This window comes from Eptesicus fuscus, chromosome 4 (assembly GCF_027574615.1).
Source record: "Eptesicus fuscus isolate TK198812 chromosome 4, DD_ASM_mEF_20220401, whole genome shotgun sequence".
Lineage (NCBI taxonomy): Eukaryota > Metazoa > Chordata > Mammalia > Chiroptera > Vespertilionidae > Eptesicus > Eptesicus fuscus.
In genome coordinates, this window is record NC_072476.1 from 100,244,491 (window position 1) to 100,263,569 (window position 19,079).

Below are 19,079 nucleotides of genomic sequence, written 5' to 3' on the forward strand. Positions count from 1 at the left end.
GGTCACGGTTAGATTCCCGGTCAGGGTACATTCCCAGGGTTGTGGGCTCGATCCCTAGTAGGGGGCATGCAGGAAGCAGCCAATCGATGGTTCTCTCTCATCATTGATGTTTTGATCACTCTCTCCCTTTCCCTTCCTCTCTGAAATCAATAAAAATATATTTTTAAAAAGAAAAAAAAAAACAGAAATCTAATGAAGCAGAACCAATGCAAACAAGCAGAAAAAAAAAACAGAAAAAGAAGCAAAGATATAGATAGATATCGATAACCAATACCTTCAGTTACAAGAGAAGACATTAAACAAGAACAGAAGATAATTTTAAAAAGAAGCAACTCAGAAACAAAAATAATCTTTTGGAAAATAAAAATACGACAGAAGGAAGAAAAACTTGCATGACAAGGTTGAAAGATAATGGAAGGAAGGTGTGCATCAAAGAAGGTATAAATGAGAACTAACTACTCATCTTCTATAGTAGGAGTCCATAGATGACAGCCCAATAATAGATCAGCATATTGTAGAAATATGGAAGTGAATATTAGAAGAAAGAAAAGAGTTGAAATGATATGCTTGGGAGTTGGAATCTAGTGTGAGGCAGGAACTATTTATCTTGTCATAAGTCTTGTTGAACCATGTGTGTGACTTTTAAACATTGCATAACTATTACTTCAACAAAAATAAATTTAAAGCTCCTTATATGCATATATGTTTGTAGATGCATATATGTGTGTGTTTGTATGCACAGATGAAAGCATCATTAGGAATCATGTTACATATAATGAGAAGGACCAACATAGGACTAAAAATAGTTTCAGAAGAAGAGAAAATGGGGGAGATACAATATTTTTTAAAACATTAGTTAAGAACTTTGTATGTTTAAAGAAATACATGCTCTTCAGAATAAAGAAGCTCTCTGAGTCACAGGCAAGATAAAGTTAAGTGCACATATGATAGTAGATCATTTTCCCTGTGGTTTGCACTTTACTGGTACTTCATTGTGAGCTCATCTTCACTGGGGTGTGGAAATGTCCCCACAGAGTGCTTTAACCTTGGCTTCTGCTGAGCATCCATCCCAAAGGCTCATGCCCTGGAGTCTGTTTCAAGCTCATCTCTTGGCTTAGGATTCCAAACCACATGGATAGTGTATGTTCAGACTGCATGCCATATCACTTTATGGGGGAGAGGTGTGCTTTCTCTCAGGAGACCTTTACTTTTTTATGTTATCCCCACTCAGACTCCTGGGCTGCATTTCTAAAATGAAGAGTGAGCAACTATTGAAAACATTGTTGAAACTTGTGGAAAGGTCAAAGAAGAAAATGAGCCATTGGTTTGATCAGACTTAGATCATTGTTGAACTTGTCAAGCAAAATCCTGATACAGGAAGTTTGATAATCTACACTAATAAAAGAGTAAGATGCAAATTGACCGTACCTTCATGATGCCCACCAGTCAATCAGGAGTGAGTGTGCAGCCGAAACCGGTTTGGCTCAGTGGATAGAGCGTCGGTCTGCGGACTGGAGGGTCCCAGGTTCGATTCCGGTCAAGGGCATGTACATTGGTTGCAGGCACATCCCCGGTGGTGGGTGTGCAGGAGGCAGCTGGTCGATGTATCTCTCTCATCGATGTTTCTGGCTCTCTATCCCTCTCCCTTTCTCTCTGTGAAAAATCAATAAAATATATATATAATAATAAAAATTAAAAAAAAGGAGTGAGTGTGCAAATTAACCCAAAAAAATGGTGGGTTAATTTGCATATCTAGGCACCAAGCAGCAGGGGGTGGGACGCAGGCATTCCTCACTGCCCCAGCTGCTCCGGGCCTCTGGGCAGCATGGGAAGATGGAAAGGCGGCTCCGGCAGAGTGACCCCGCCGGCAGCCAGGGGAAGGAAGGTCCATTCTTGCATGAATCTTCATGCATCGGGCCTCTAGTATAATATAATATAATAATATAATATAATATAATAATATAATATAATATAATATAATATAATATAATATAATATAATAGTAATATACAGAAAGTTTGCTAATATAACATAATCCAATATATGACACAATACATAGAAAGTTTAAAAGCAAAAGGGTGAAAAGATAACCAAGCTAAAAATCCGGAAAAGGAAGTTTCCATGGCAATGGTAATATCAGAAAAGTAGCCTTAAGCTTTGATCACTCAAGAGCCCCAGGAGATGGGCCATGTTGGCAATTTACCATCCAGCCTACAACAGGAGCGTGGCTGCCAGGCCATCTGAGGAGCCCGCTCTTCAATCCAGGCAGGTCTGTCTACCTTCTCCCCTCTGTCTGCAACACTGAAATCGGTATCCACAAGTGACACTCCCCTGACACTCCACAGAGTGAGTTAGCATTTGCTTCTGCTGAGCATCCCCAAAGGCTCACTGCCCTAGGATTTGTTTCAAGCTAATCTCTTGGCTTGGGAATAAACGCAAAACACAGAGGAAATTATCCTGTGGATAATCTGGCTGGAGTCTGTGATGTTGAGTCAAAAGAAGAAATGTGAAAAATTGCCTGTTCGCCCCCTGCCCTGCCCCTCTCTTCTCTTAATCTCATTTCTTTCCAAAATGAGGCCTGAAAGGACAGGGCATGCAGGCAGTGTTCTGGGGACCTGGACATGTGAAGAATCGCTTTGCCACTGGAGCCTGAACCTGCAAAATCCATCATCCCTGGAATCTACCCATTGGGGAGACCACAGGAGGAGCCAGGCTTGCAGAGAATGTTGTATTGCTGCAAGGTAAACCTGACATACTATACCTAAGAGTTAGTTGGCCTTCACAATAACTAGGAATAAACAATAAAAATCCACGGTTTAGTTTGTTTGGGACTTTATAACATACTGGCCCTCCAGTTTCTTCAGTTGACAATCTTCCCTGCTCTTTTGTAGTATTAAATCCCACACACACACATTCCTATACCCCCAAACACACTCAGGGAGTTTCCTTCTGAAAATCTGTTTCCCCTGCTCCACAAGATTTCCCAGATTCTGTCCTGAACCCCCAACTTCAGCCTTCACATGCCCAGAGCCTCACATCCTTCCTCTTCATTCTCTTGCCTGGAGCGTCCTTAATGGCCACCGGTGTTCAGGGGTCCACCACCAGCCCAGAGAGTGTCGGCTTTGACTAGATGAATGAAAAGAAAGTCATGACTCTCAGAAAAGGAAGAGAAGGGAAAAACCTCAAATATTTGGAGATGCAGAATGTTGATCTTCTCCGATTCTTCCAAGGCTACTTTATCTTACGTCTCTCCTTTTTCTTCTGAGCACAATGGCTGAAAGTAAACTGAGAAAATATAAGATACATGAAATGAAAACACATGAGTAAGTACCAAGAGCATGGAGCTGAGACTCTGGTTCTGGAATCTAAGGATTTATTTGAAAACTGTTTCTCACGATGTTCCTTTTAGACCCAGTGGCTCAGCCACACCACAACATTTAATGCACTTCTCACTGAGTTCGTCCACATACATAGGTAGGAGAGAAGGGGATACAAGTTCATGGCCCAGATCAAGGTAGATTAATGTGCAGGAAAACCAGAAAGTTAGAAAAAGACTGGAGCTGAATTTCAGGAAGTTTTCATCACTAAAGAGTCAAGTAATCGGGTCTAGGTTTCCTTCTTCTGCATCATCGTTACACCTGCAATGACAAACACGTCTACAGATGCTGCCGGTTGTGACCAACAGACATTTCTAAATAACCAGCAAACAGGACTTCCTCCAAACATGGCTTTCTTGCTCCCGCTAGAAGTAGAATTTCAGTATATCCACTCTCACATCAGGAAAAAAGGAAAAAAAGAGAGAAGGAGGAGGTGAATATGCAAGAAAAGCAGCTACACACTGTGATGCTTATATAAAGCAAAAATATTGACTCGGTGTATTAATCAAGGGTAGGAGTGGCCCCATGCAATTTCCCAAATCAGACGTAATGGTTGCTACACTTTGGAAAGCAGGAGCGGAGGGAAAGTGTCACTCGAGATAATGGCAATTTAAGTCCAACAAGAGCTTAGTAAAGTGTCAGCAGCTCCCTCGCAGTTTTAAAACAGATGGGCTTTGCTACCCGGGAAGAAAGAATTTTTAGACGCGCTGTGATTTGGAGCGTCTATCATCACCCTTGCCTGACTCATTAAAACTCCAAAAAGCTTGAATAAAATGATAAAATCTTCCTTTCGCTCCACTTTGGTGTTCGATGTCTCATGTGGTTCACAATCTAAAATCATCATCAATTATGATACAGAGAAAAGACATTTATATATTTTCAGAATTTGAATAAGATTTTAGCCAAAGTACTTTAGAATATTTTAATCTTTTTGTGAGAAATTAGCCAGGGTGCTTGCAAGGTAACTAACATTTTAAGGTTGGACCAATGAATCATATATTATATGCTATTATATGCACATGTGTATACGTGTGTGTGTGTGTGTGTGTGTGTGTGTGTGTGTGTTTGTGATTTCAGCTATCAATAAATAGATGTCCTTGCTGCCACAAACTTGTTACAGGATGTCCAGAACTTTCTCAGTTTTAGCATGGGAAATTTTCAGTTTCCTGGGAAATTCCTCAAACCTGGGAAATTCCTCAAACCTGGGCAAACCAGGACAGTTAGTTACCCTACCACAGGAGCCTTAGCCTCAATGCTTTCAGATGCTATAACATATTGTAGTAGAGTCCTTCTTCTTTCCTTTTCCAACTTTATTAAGATACTAGTAGCCCTGCACACGAATCCATGTGCCAGTAGCTCGCCAGTAGCTCGCTGCCACCCTCCTGTAGCTCTCTGCTGCCCCACCCTCCTGTAGCTCCCGCCCCCACCCCCGTCCGCCCCCCTTATAGCTTGCTGCCTGCCCCCTCCTGTAGCTCTCCGCTGCCCACTTGTAGCTCACTGACCCACCCTCCTGCAGATCTGTGATCTGGTCGTTACGTATGTGGTTGGTCGTTACGCTTCACGACCTAACGACCATTTGCATATTACATCTTTATTATATAGGATTATTAGCACAGCATTGTGTAAGTTCAAGGTGTACAGGGAGTTGATCTGACACATTCATGCACTGCAATATGATTACCATCATTGTGTTAGCTGACTCCTCTATTACATCACAGTTACCATGTCTTTTTTTGGGTGAGAATATTTAAGGCCTACTCTCTTAACAAGTTTCAAGAACATAACACAGTATTGCTACCTATCATCCCCATGCTCTGCATTTGGTCCCCAGAACCTATTCATCTTCTAACTGGAAGTTTGTACCTTTTGACTGACATCTCCCCATTGCCCCCACCCTCAGCCCCTGGAAACCACCAATCTACTCTGTTTCTACAAGTTTGGCTTTTTTAGACTCTACATATAAGTGACATCACATAGTATTTTTCTTTCTGTGTCTGACTTATTTCACTTAGTGTAATGGCATCTAGGACTGCCATGTTACCCTCAAAAAACTAAAAACTACTAATGACCCAGCAATCCCACTCCTACATATATATCCAAAGGAAATGAAAACAGGACATCAAATAGGTAGCTGCACTCCCGTGTTTATCACAGCATTGCTCACAACAGAGACTCTTCTCTTGACAGAAGACCCTGGCACCTTAAAAAGCCATGAGAACCTATTTCTATCCCTTATTCTAACATAAGACACTGGCATCTGCCTTACTTTCCATTTGGAACTGGAAACCAAACTATTAGAGATGAAATACATAGGTCACAACACCTGTCCCACTAAGAAACTTAGGAGTTAACAAGACTTCCAGTGTTCTGTCCTCACAGGCCCTGCAGGATATTTAGGAGGAGTGACCACAACATTCCCTCAAAAAGGTGGAAGCAGCCCTGGCCAGGTTGGGAGACCTGGGTTCTTGTCCTGGGGCTGCTCTGACGAGCTATTACCCTTGGGTATGTCGCTTCACCTAGGTGGTTGACCACCCTGTTTGACCAGCCAGCTGGTGGCTTGGGCCGGGTTCTCCTTCCAGATGTCCAACTCTCTTTATTTTTCCTTCCCAGCTGTCTGGTATTAAGCTCCCCTCCCCCACACTCTCTAATAAGCTTCATAAGCTTGTGTGTCTCAGATATTGGGCAACATGAGGTAATAATGTTAGGACATTTTTCTTTAGGCTACTGATAAGTTTCCATAGGGATGATAAGGATAGTGAACAACAGTTTTCTAGAACAGTTACTCCCCTAATAATCAATATTAACATTTCTCCACAAACTCTGAAAGCAATTAGAATTTCTGCCACATGGAAGAAAGTTACTGAATGACTCTACACCTTTATGTTTACTTACTAAAGAGAACAATATGGCATCATTTAATCAAACCAATAGTTAGTATGGCTTTATGTAATAGAAGAAACTATGCTACAGTTACAACCTATCTCCTTTTAATGGAGAGATCTCACATATTTTTATTATAATGTTGTGTACATCTTCCCATTAAAACTTGATCCCATTTGTGGTTATTAAGCTCATCGTGGGATTTTATTTTTAAAAATAAGCTCTTATCACACCAACATAGAAATAAATTAATAAAACAACATTGTATCCATTGCAGCTCATTATCAAAATTGCAGATTCTAACACAACAAAGTTTTGTCCCAGACAAGAAAAAAAAAAAAAATTCATCTCCTTCATCTTTACTTTTTGACTCTGGAAGGTACTATCAACAAGCCTAATTCTTTCTAGCTTCACACCTTTTGAGTTAAAGGAGGTATAGGTCAGCAATAATTAATTAAAAGAGTTATTTAAGCAGAAAAGAGAAATTCCCCACTTCTTGGTGAAAACTTCATCCTGGGCAATAGTGTAGCCTGAGCAAGTGGCTTTCTTTCGGATTTAACAGTAGGGTATTTCTTTTTTTTTTTTTTTTTTTAATATATTTTATTGATTTTTTACAGGGAGGAAGAGAGAGGGATAGAGAGTTAGAAACATCGATCAACTGCCTCTTGCACACCCCCCACTGGGGATGTGCCCGCAACCAAGGTACATGCCCTTGACTGGAATCGAACCCGGGACCTTTGAGTCCGCAGGCCGACGCTCTATCCACTGAGCCAAACCGGTTTCGGCGACAGTAGGGTATTTCTTAGCTTCCTCCTCCGATCTGTATCCCTTTTCACAATGACTGAACAAATGCAATTAGCTTGCAGTGAGCCAAGTAATGGTTTTCTTAAAAGACTAGGAACGACTTCCTTAGACTCTAATGTGTAAGGATGTCTGCTGCAGCTTCTTCCAGCCAGGCTCCCGTTGGTAGCTACCATATGTCTTTTCCTACTATAACAAAATGGCAAATAATGCCAGGGGTCTGAAGGGCTCGTTGAGACAGTTTGGGGAAGTAGGGAGAGATGCAGGGCCTCACTGTCATTTCTTGACTGTGAACTCTACCTGGAATGAAAGGAACTCACACACTCATGCACACCCACTGAGTGCTGGGCATGGCACTAATGCCCTATGCCAGCATTCTAGAACTTCACTTCCCACAGAGCAGGGACCTCCTCTATCTTGCTCACCATTGGATCCTGAGTACACACGAGGTTATATACTCATTGGTAGATCCATATTGAAATTCAGTTGCTACATATAAAAAAGAGAATTCTAATTTTTCATAATCAGTACAAAACTATTTGGCAGGCTAAATTCTGCATGCCTCAAGTGTACTTTATTTTAGGTAGAATTAAGTCAGTTAATATAGCAGTCATATCTGCAGTCTTATTTCTGGAACTTAAACCACTATTGCTTGTTGTGTAGCCCAGAGAAACTTGCCCAAACAACTTTTTAAAGTAACTTTACTTGAAATTATTTCTACCTTTTTTGGCTCCTTGGAGGGGAAAAGTTTACTAAGTAGAGCTTTCATGCAAAATGATCAAAACTTCCTAATTGTAATATCTAATATTGAATCTCAGAGAATGTTTAGTGTATAGAAAATTGATCAGTAAAGAAACTATAGTACTCTGGAAACCTTCCTCTTTTTTTAGACCTATCACAGCAAAAACACTCAAATAGGAAAGCAAAAGGCATAAATATGAACCCCCTGCACCATCTGCCTCACAAAGGAGAGAGATGGGTGCTGGTTGATAGCACCTGACATGTAATAGGCTGTTAATTAGCATTTATTCATTGGATGGATGGATGGATGGATGGATGGATGGATGGATGGATGGACGGATGGATGGATGGATATATGGATGACTTGCATCACCATATAAGAAGTTGTGATAAGCAAAGGATATGTAGTTTCAGGACTATAAAACATTAAAGAACAGCTGTAAGAAACCAGCGTGAAGATCCACTGGCTAGCAGAACACATTATCTGTTAACTTTTCTGTTAGCTAAAAGGGAGGTCCTTGTCTACTTCCTGTGGGGGTCTCGGATTTCTTCTGATCTATAGAACCAGAGAGACTGAGCATGGTCACAGAAAAGAGGGAGGCAAGCTCAAGCAGAATATAGGTGGGCTTTCTAAATTGGGATAATTTAAGATTTACAGAGCCCAAGTACTGCTCTGTTGGCTTCCCATTGTGGCCCCTGCAAGACCCAGATAACGCTTGTGTGGGTTACTTAGAAAATTAGATGACTTCATGAATCATTGCTTGGAAACTTCACAGTCCCTGGGCAGGTTGCAGCAGAGATAGACCCCCCCCCTCCCAAGTCCTTGTAGTCTCGGTTTATACCCAGAGCTGGTCCTCCTAAAATGTGATGCCTTCCTGAGGCTCCAGCCTGAAGGCCAAGGGTACAACTAATAGACTCAAGTCCTGAAAATACCTAATAGAGTGACCAAAGGTAAATGGGACAGTCATTTGACTCCATTTAGCCTTGTCAATCTCCTAATTAAAGTGAAAGGACAGATTCTATATTGAACATTTCTGCCCACTGCCTTGGAAGCCTCCCCATCCTCAATAATGGTTGGGAGGCGGCGGTGGCTCAGGAATCATCTTGCTTTGACTAATGCTCTGTCACAGCAGCTCAGCTGCCACAGAACTGCTGAGCTGGTTTTTACTTTGCCTCAGGTGTCACTGGCGACAGTCAGTTGAGCAGAGATTGCTGAATCTTTATTCCTGGCAATGAGGCGAGAAATAGCAAGTGCACAGCTGGGTTTTCTGATCACAGGTTGGGTTTGCAAGGCTCAGGGTCAGGAAGGGAGGGAGTCATCTTTTAATGTGCCAACTGAATAGTCAAACTGGGAATCAAAATCCATAAAATTGAAGAGAGAATCCCATACTTTGTCTGCTTCCACTTCTCAGATAAGGCTGTTCTATAAAAAGAAATAGCAATTTTCTTTCAGGTGATTAAATGAAACAAGTGACTACTCCCCAAAAGTGAAAAAATCATTGGATTTAAATAATTTATATACAAAACCTGTCTTCTCTTTACAGTTTGTCTATAAACGTCTTCAGAGTAGAGACCCTGTTTTCCACTTCTTTTACTCCTCGCAATATAATTTCTGGTGCCATGCACACAGCAGGGGGTGAATAAATATTGTTAGTATGAGTGAAATGAAACGTACCTAACACAGCATAACTTCCCAACAAGCAGAAAATGTACAGGCCTGAAAGGAGGCATAGAAGGCATGCATAGAATAAAAAAAAATGTTGCAACTGATATATTTGAAGTCGGTAGAGTAAGGACTTTAGAATAAGAGGCCCTGGGATCAACCTGTCTCCACCACCTTCTCTCTGTGCCACCATCGGGGAATTGCTCCTTTCTTGAGCCTGAATTACTGACTTTGCAGGGTTGTCATGATGCTGTGACAACATAGCCAGATCATGCCAATCCTCTGCTCTAAGCCCTCCCTCCAGTGGCTTTCTAGCTCATTCCAGGTAAAAGCCAATGTCCTTACAAGAGCCTCTCCCCACTCTAGCCCCAACTTCTACTTCCTAGAGGAGTTGCACCGCTTGGTTCTCTCTTGCAGTAATGAGAGGAAAGGTGCTTTTTCCAGATGTTGCAGGCATTTGGGGGAGGGGTAGTATTTTTGTGCTTTGTTTTTATTTTTTACCTCTGATTGGGTTCCTCACTCTAATGATGGCCCAGGGGGCAAGTGGCCAGGGAGAGGTCCTATAAATCACTTTATCTTTGATCATGTTTCAGCAGGTCTGGGCATACTAATTAATGGTTTCCATGTGTTTGCAGAGCAGATGGTTTAAGGGTGTGTTTGTGCTGGGAAGCACGTGCCCCGATGAACACTGCAGCCTGCTTCTTCCACAGCATCTCAAAGGCAACTGAATTCAGAGTAAAGACTTCCAAAGCCCCTCGGGGCCAGCTTTCCATGGCAAAGCTTCTGATCACATGTTTTCCTTCAGAAAATATTCCAGAACATTTCTCCAAAGTTCCATCTTCAGTAGTCTATTATTTTAAACTGAAGCTGCAGAAGCAGGGGAAGAAGTTAAGTCTTCATTCAGGGTTTCTCCCACCCAGGATTACACGGAATCATCCCAGAACTGACACAATTTTCATCCATCTTTCCTATTTTTTAATTTTTTATGGACACTTTGTTTTGTTTTACTCTGTTGTTTGTTTGTTTTTATCCTAATTTTCAATCTGGCCTGTCAATTTAGTTCCCCTCTCATCTTTGTGACAACATCCTCTATTGCAGATGGAAAGATGAGCAAGACATAGAATTTTGCAGGGTGGTCAGGAATGCACCAACATAGAATGTGGAGCACAACAAATGCCCACATTAAGATTTTACAGAGTGATGCAGGGGAGCGGGAAGAGCGATCCCACTCAACTGTGGGTTTGGGGAAGCACAGGGCTTTATGAGGGAGTTGGCATTCGGGCGGGGTTTGAGGAATGGACATGATTTCTATAGTTAGAAATGGGAAGGACATGATATGGGAATGCAGAAATATTTTTTATGAAGGGAACAGCCTGTGCAAAGGCAGAGGCTGAGAAACACAGGTCATGTCCACTCCATGGAAATCAGTCAGTGGGAGCCAAAGCACAGAAGATGGTATATAAGCTGTGAAGACAGTAAGAAGGTAGGTTAGTGGCAGATCATAAGGTCTATTTTTTTAAAAATGTATTTTCATTGTTTTTGGAGAGGAAGGGAAAGGAAGAGAGAGGTAGAAACATCAATGATGAGAGATAATCATTGATCGGCTGCCTCCTGCACGCCCCACACTGGGGATCAAGCCCACAACCCGGGCATGTGCTCCTGACCGGGAATCGAACCATGACCTCCTGGTTCATAGGTCGATGCTCAACCACTGAGCCATGCTAGCCAGGCAGTTATAAAGTCTCTTAAAGGTCTGGGGGATAAATTCTGCCTTAATGTTAGGAGCTATTATAAAATTTGTGAGCAAATGAGTCATTTGATTATAAGTGGTCTGTATTCGTTTGCTAGGGCTTCCATAGCAATGTACCATAGACCAGGTGGCTTCAACAATAGAAATTTAGTTCTCACCATTCTGGAGACCAGAAGTTCAAGATCAAGGTGTCCAGGTAATTTATATCTTCTGAGCCCTCTCTCTTTAGCCTCTCTCTAGCCCCAGATGGCTGTCTTCTCCCTCTGTTTCTTCACAGGGTCTTCCCTGTATGAAAATCTCTGTGTCCTAATTTACTCTTCTGATAAGGACACCAGTCACATTGGACAGGGCCCATTTAATGACATCATGTTAACTTAATCACCTCTTCAAAGGCCATATGTACAAATACAGTCACATTCTAAGGCACTAGGATTGGGACGTTAACCCTTAAAGAGGATGGAGACAGAACAGAGCAAGAAAGCAGTGGCATATGGGAGGCCAGTGGAGGCTGGCCCAAAGGATCCAATGAGAAGCATTGAATAGACAGGAAATGAAGACTTGAAGAGGTTTTGTAAAGATGGATATTTAGAACTTGGCATTGATGGATATTAGGGCTAGGGCTGGGGAACCAAAGATAGCACCATAACTCTCCCTGAGCCCACTTGAAACTGACATGAACCTTTGCATATAATAGCTCATCAATTAATAATGAAAGGAGGGAGGAATGGAATAGTGGAAGAGGTTATTTGGGCAGGGACTAAGGTGGAAGCAAATTTGTTTATAACAGTATTTTGTATTGCTTGAATTTTTAAAAAATTATGTGTGCCAATTTAAAAAAATAAAACAAAAAAATAATTATGGAACTTCAAAGACTTTCCCTTTTGGGCTGGCTTTTCATATTATTGTACTCTCTTTCTGTCAACCACTAAAAAAAGAAGTTGAAATTCACCAGAACCATGGCAGAATGGTTATTTAGAGAGAGCAATTTGATGTAAAAAGGGATAACCTTAGATTCTTCCAAGGAGATACAATTACTGAAGGTCCCTCCCACTTCAACCCAAATACCTCATTACAAGGGGTCTTCAGGCTGTTGAGATGATCGAATGAGATGATGCCTTGAAAGGGCTTAGCAGCATACCTTACCTGCCCAATACGTGCTGGTTAATATCACAGCACTGACAGCATCCTATCTCTCGTATCACTTTTTGAGAAGCCCTGGGTCTATGAGTCACATGAACTAGAGCGATGCAGCTGTTCATGGTTGATGCTCCGACAGCTCTTCCTTTCCTTACTTGCCAACAGAATTCCAACAGTGCTCAGAGATTGGAAGGCCTTGTGCTTCTGGGGACCAAACCTCTCTCTCAAGCCCCAGGATGAATCTTGATTGGCTTACACCAGTCACTGCCATTTCACTCCCCTGTGGGTGACATTTAAATTTGGAAAGGGGATGCAGTCTTGGTCAAATGCAATGGGCAGGAGCATCTGCTGGAAAATTATTCCCTACTACTCTTCAAAAGATGACAACATATCTGCCTTTTGAAGAGTAGTAGGGAATAATTTTCCAGCAGATGGTACGCCTGGAATTGTAGCAGCCATCTTTAAACCATGAGAGAAGCCAGCCTAAAAGGAGAAACCAAGTCACCAAAGGTAGCAAGGAGGGAAGGTGGGATGCATTGAGTCCTAGACAATTTCGTTAAGCTACTGTTTTGACCAATCCTGGCACTGACTCATCTCAGGATTTATCGTTAAGGTGGTAATAATGATCTTAACCTTGTTACTTTGCCTGTTACTTGCAGCCAAAACCACCCTAAAAGGTATAAACTTTCTTTGGTTCATGTAGCAAAGTTTGGCTCCCCTTCTTCTGGTACATCTCTCACTGTTTTCTTCACTCTGAGTCAGGGTAGAGTTTCGAGGTCCCTGTGCAAAGCCCTGTTGCCTGGCACTCTCCAAGCAAGAGCACATTCCAGAAGCAGCTTCTCCTTGGAAGATCCTGGAAAAACAAGTACAATTTCCTCGTAGCCAAAGCCCACACGTTTCCCACGGACTCCCTCCCAAGCTGGGCCTTTTGTTCTGAAGTGACGAGCATCACTTTCCCTGGACTCCCTCCAATGTTTTCAGCATCCTGGTGCTCATGTTTTTAAACCCCAATGCAGAATTCCAACTGTGGGTTCATCAGCTTTCTCCACACTATTTTCTCTATGTTTGCCAGGCTCTTTCTCTGATATGAGTCACAATGCTTTTCCTACTTTATCTGCTGGTAAGGAAATGAGCCAGCCTCCTGGTTCTGCAGCCCTGGGCTGTCTGCCAGTCTTCCCAGATCCAGTCTCCCCTGCTGGACGTAAAATGGTAGCAATCATAACAATGCCTCACACTGCACAACAGATTCTCCATAGTATATAGAGCATCTCCACACGTGCCACCTAATTTAGTCCTTGCAAGGATGTATGAGATAAGCAGAGCAGACAAAATTATTCCTATTTTGCAGAAGAAGAAATACATTTAGAGAGGACGACTGGTTGGGTCAAGGTCAAACAGGAGATAGCCGGCTGTAGAAAACAAATCCAGAGGTAGACCGAGTTTCTCTCCATCTAATTCAATTCTACTCCACAGGCAAGTACTAAGCCTTGCCTCTGTGATCAGTCCTTTTGGGTTCCCCTGGGAAGACTGTGAGGATGAAGACTGATGTAAATAGCTCTGCTTGAAGAAGTAGCAATTCAAATACATGCCAAACAGCAGTGCCTAGATTAGAGTCGCCTCTCACTTTATATGTGTTGTGTAAATCTAGTGTGATTCCAGAAATTTGATGCACCATGTCCTTTCTTCCACTAGGAAGAACCCCTTTGGTTGGAACTCTATAATGGGGAGTTGAAGGCAGGTAGTAGAGGGTATTTAATGTCTATGAGGCAGATGGATACATGGGCTTAGCACGGGGCCTTGGACAAAGGCAAGCGGGGACTGGAGAGGAGAGACACATGAAAAGGGGGCTCATAATGGTGCAACCAGTACTGATTTGGTGGTCTGAATAAAAACTAAAAATATTATCCAGGTTTACCACTTACTGAGTTCCAGGTGTATCAATTAGCTATTGATGAGCGGAGGGGGGAGGGGGGAATGCTCCAAAATCTAGTGCCTTTAAAACCACATCCACTTATCATTTCTAAGTTAGCCAGATGATACTGAGGATCTGGGCTGGGCTCAGTGTTCTAGGCTTGTCATGCTCACGTGTCTGTGATTAGTGGACAGCATGGCTGGGGATGGGGTGTCTAGGGAGGCCTTGGCTGGGACAGTTTGATTCTATTGCACACGGTCTTTCATCCTCAAATAGGCTAGCCTAGGCATGTTCTCATGGCAACGGAGAGAAGCGTGAGAAGGCAGAAGTTTTCTGCAGTCCCAGGCTCAGACTTGCCACACCGTCACGTCCAATGCAGTTTGTGGGCCAATGCAAGTCACAAGGGTGGCCCACACCTAGGAGTGAGGAAGTGGCTGTCACCTCTTGGTAAGCAGAGCTGCAAAGTCACTTGTAAAGGGCTTAGATAAAGGGAGGGGTGGAGAATGGGACCCATTAGGTATTGAATTTTGAGGACTCAGAAAAAACTATTTGTAAGATTGGGTTGTTCTTCCATGTAGAAAAAAATGTCAGGTTGGTCCTACGACCTGTGAATGCTCGCTGAGTGTGATCACCAGAAAAGCATCATTCGAGACTTCTTGGATGATTACAAGGTCAAGGGGATGATTTTGCCTGAGAGAGGGTCACAGGCCATACACCTGAAAAATGAAATTGCAGACTAAGAAAGATGGATGGCTTTGGTCAAGATCAGGGCTGTTAGCACCACCTGGGGCAATCAACACCTTTTGGGAGGTTGGAACACTCAGCATAGCCAGCTGTGTCTCATGCTCACCATGCGAAGAGGGCTTTACACACTGTGTTGGGCACACTCTCCACAATACCTGAAAGTGAGGAAAACTCCAAGATATGTTATTGAGGGGTTTTTTCCTTTATTGATTAAGGTATTACATATGTGTCCTTATCCCCCATTGTCCCCCTACCATCCCCCCCCTACTCATGCCCTCACCCCCTGGTGTCTGTGTCCATTGGTTAGGCTTATATGCATGCATACAAGACCTTTGGTTGATCTCTTCCCCTTACCCCCACCCTCCCTTACCTTCCCTCTGAGGTTTGATGGTCTGATCGATGCTTCTCTGTCTCTGGATCTGTTTTCATTCATCAGTTTATGTTGTTCATTATATTCCACAACTGAGTGAGATCAGGTGATATTTATCTTTCTCTGACTGGCTTATTTCGCTTAGCATAATGCTTTCCAGTTCCAACCATGCTATTGCAAATGGTAAGAATTCCTTCTTTTTTACAGCAGTGTAGTATTCCACTGTGTAAATGTACCACAGTTTTTTAATCCACTCATCTGCTGATGGGCACTTAGGTTGTTTCTAAATCTTAGCTATGGTAAATTGTGCTGCTATGAACATAGGGGTGTATATATCCTTTCTGATAGGTGTTTCTAGTTTCTTGGAATATATTCCTAGAAGTGGAATCACTGGGTCAAATGGGAGTTCCATTTTTAGTTTTTTGAGGAAACTCCATACTGTTCTCCACATTGGCTGCACCAGTCTGCATTCCCACCAGCAGTGCACGAGGGTTCCTTTTTCTCCACATCCTCTCCAGCACTTGTCATTTGTTGCTTTATTGATGATAGCCATTCTGACAGGTGTGAGATGGTACCGTATTGTCATTTTGATTTGCATCTCTCAGATGATTAGTGACTTTGAGCATGTTTTCATATGTCTCTTGGCCTTCCTTATGTCCTCTTTCAAAAAGTATTTATTTAGGTCTGTTGCCCATTTTTTGATTGGGTTGTTTATCTTCCTTTTGTTACGTTGTACAAGTTCCCTATAAATGTTGGAGATTAAACCCTTATCGGTGATAACATTGGCAAATATGTTCTCCCATGCAGTGGGCTTTCTTTTTGTTTTGTGGATGGTTTCTTTCTCTTTAGTTTCCATTGCCCTAGAAGCTATATCAGTGAAGATATTGCTTCGGTATATGTCTGAGATTTTACTGCCTGTGGATTCCTCTAATATTTTTATGGTTTTCTGTATATGTTTAAGTCCTTTATCCATTATTTTTGTGTATGGGGTAAGTTGGTTTCATTTTTTTGCATGTATCTGTCCAATTTTCCCAACACCATTTATTGAAGAGACTCCATCAAAAAATTATTAGACTTAATAAATGAATTCGGCAATGTAGCAGGATACAAAATTAATGCCAAGAAATCTATTGGCATTTTTATATACCAATAGTGAACTTACAGAAAGAGAGATTTAAAAAACAATCCCACTTACCATCGCACCGAAAAAATTAAGATACCTAGGAATAAACTTAACTAAGGAGGTAAAAGACCTGTATTTGGAAAACTACAGGACACTGAAAAAAGAGATAGAGGAAGACATTAACAGATGGAAGAACATACCGTGTTCATAGATTGGTAGAATCAACATCATTAAAGCAATCTATAGATTCAATGCACTCCCCATTAAAATACCAGAGGCATATTTCATAGACCTAGAATGAACCCTCCAAAAATTCATCTGGAATAAATAAAAATAAAAAAAAACTCCGAATAGCTGCAGCAATCCTGAGAAAGAAGAACAATTTAGGAGGGATCTTAATACCAGATATCAAGCTGTATTACCAAGCCACTGTTCTCAAAACTGCCTGGTACTGGCACAAGAACAGACATATAGACTAATGGAATGGAATAGAGAACCCAGAAATTGACCCAAATCACTATGCTCAATTAATATTTGACAAAGGAGGCAAGAACATACAATGGAGTATTATTGAATTTTATTCAGTGTACTTGTGAGAACTCTGATTGACAGAGCAGATGCCAGGTTCCTCTGAGAGGTACTTCATGAGAACACCTCTCCTTCTGAAGCAAAGAATAAAAGAATCTTTCTCCTCAACTCTGTGTGACACAAAAGGAACACCACTATTTCCAAGTAGGCCCCTGAGAGCTGTAGAATATTTTAAGTCTCAACATTCTTCTATTTAAACCGAAACTGTACTGTTAGAAAAATACAGTGGCTGAAATATGTTACTTTGCATATATTTTTGTAATTATATAAATCCTAATAGTCAAATTTTTGAGTTCTAAAGACCAGATTGACCTCATACTTATTAGTAGGAAACAGTTGAGACAAATACAGACATCTCTTAATGAATCCAAACATGTGGATCCTTCTATTATGAAGAATGTTTTAGAACAAATGCCGCCAGGGGGGAGATGTAGAACCAGCCTGGAACTCCTGCTAGCAATCAAAAATTTACGGAATGCATTAACTTGTAAAATTTGAGCATAGTCCCTTTTATTGGCAGGCAGCAAAACAACAGCCCTGCTCAGACAATCAAGCGGTTCCCATGAAGAAAAGGAGTATAACCTCGGCCTGTCTGGTCAGTGCTGGGTTAGACCCTGCAAGAAGCCTGCTCTTCGAGAGGAAGCCACCAAAGACAGTCAAGCAGGTGAGCCATCATTACTCTGTTGTTGGGCCTCTTTGCTTTGCTCGTCTGCTGTCACACAGTGTGAGGGCTTGCCTCTAGCAGGGCGCCACCTCGGGGATAAAAATCTCCCTCTAGCCCTGTCATAGTTCTGCAAAGTCTGGGGTCTGTTGGGAGAACAAGAGGCCCCGGTCCCAGCAGTCATGGCTTTTCAGGTCACTGCCCCGATACCCACACTCACATGGGTCCCCACACCCCCATTGTGTACCTGGGACATTTTTGCAACTGTCCCTAGGCACACCCTCTGCTTCTTGTGCAGCTCCTCCTGGTGGCCTTCAGCAATGATCTCCTGTTGCCTCTCAAGGGTTCTTGTGCACCCACCCCCTCCACTCCCAGCAGGGCCCAGGGTGTGCCTTCAGGGGGAGGGAGGAGTACAGGGCAGGCCTGAGTTTGCCTGATTTAGCCTGAAGTCCACCCTCCAGGGATCTCGCCCTCTCTCCACTTTATTCCTCAGAGCAGAATAAGGTGAAAACGGAAAAGTCGGTGTTCGTGCTGCCTGTTACTACCTGAACCGATAAGTAGAGACGAGCATTGAATCTTTATGGGGCGCTGTATTAAGATGGCGGGTTATGTGCCCTGAAAAGGCTGTCTTACATCTCATCTCAAGCCGACTCTCTTTATAAGGAGAAGAAAAGTGTAGGTAAAAGGTTTAAAATTCAGGAGAAAGTAGGTAAGGGGGTTGGAATTCAGGGAAAAGATTAATCAGATAAAAGCTACAGACTAGTGATTTTCTGAGCTACAGACTAGTGATTTTCACCTGCTGACTGGTGGGTGTGTCTTTATCTGCATCCTGAGCCCAAGCCGTTCTCTCCCTGGAGCTCAGTGGCTCAGATACAGTCTTGGTCGCTTGCAGTCCTCCTGGGCCACACACAAGGCTCGAGTTGCTTACAGGTCTCCTCAAGTCAGGGCAGGTCCAGTCATACATCCAGTCTGCATTGTTCCATACAGACCCTGGAACAATAGCTTTCTACATGCTTTAATTGCCAAGCCTGAAAACTATATATTTAAAGCTAAATTGTTTAACTTTTTGAGATCCCCATCAAAGGGGCCAGGTCCAGGGATGAGCACTGGCCTCCAGCTCTGCCTGCTGAGTCTGAAAGGAGCCAGTTCCTAGATCCAGCCAAGTCAGGGGTGTGGAGCGCAGCGAGAGGTAGAGACCCCACAGCGGAGCAGCCCTGCAATAGTGGATTCCGCACCAAGACCCTCACCTGGCCTGGAAGGTAGCATGTTTATGGTTACCTTTGAGATTTTCTTAAAAATGGGTTGAGGAGAGAGTCACGTTCGAAATCACGG

The 19,079-nt window shown here is 42.5% G+C and overlaps 1 pseudogene; it reads left to right on the forward strand.

The window, feature by feature from the left end:
- The window catches only part of LOC114235203 (40S ribosomal protein S7-like), a 92,222-nt pseudogene extending 73,926 nt beyond the window's left edge, over nt 1-18,296 (forward strand).
- The last annotated feature ends 783 nt before the right edge of the window (nt 18,297-19,079 follow it).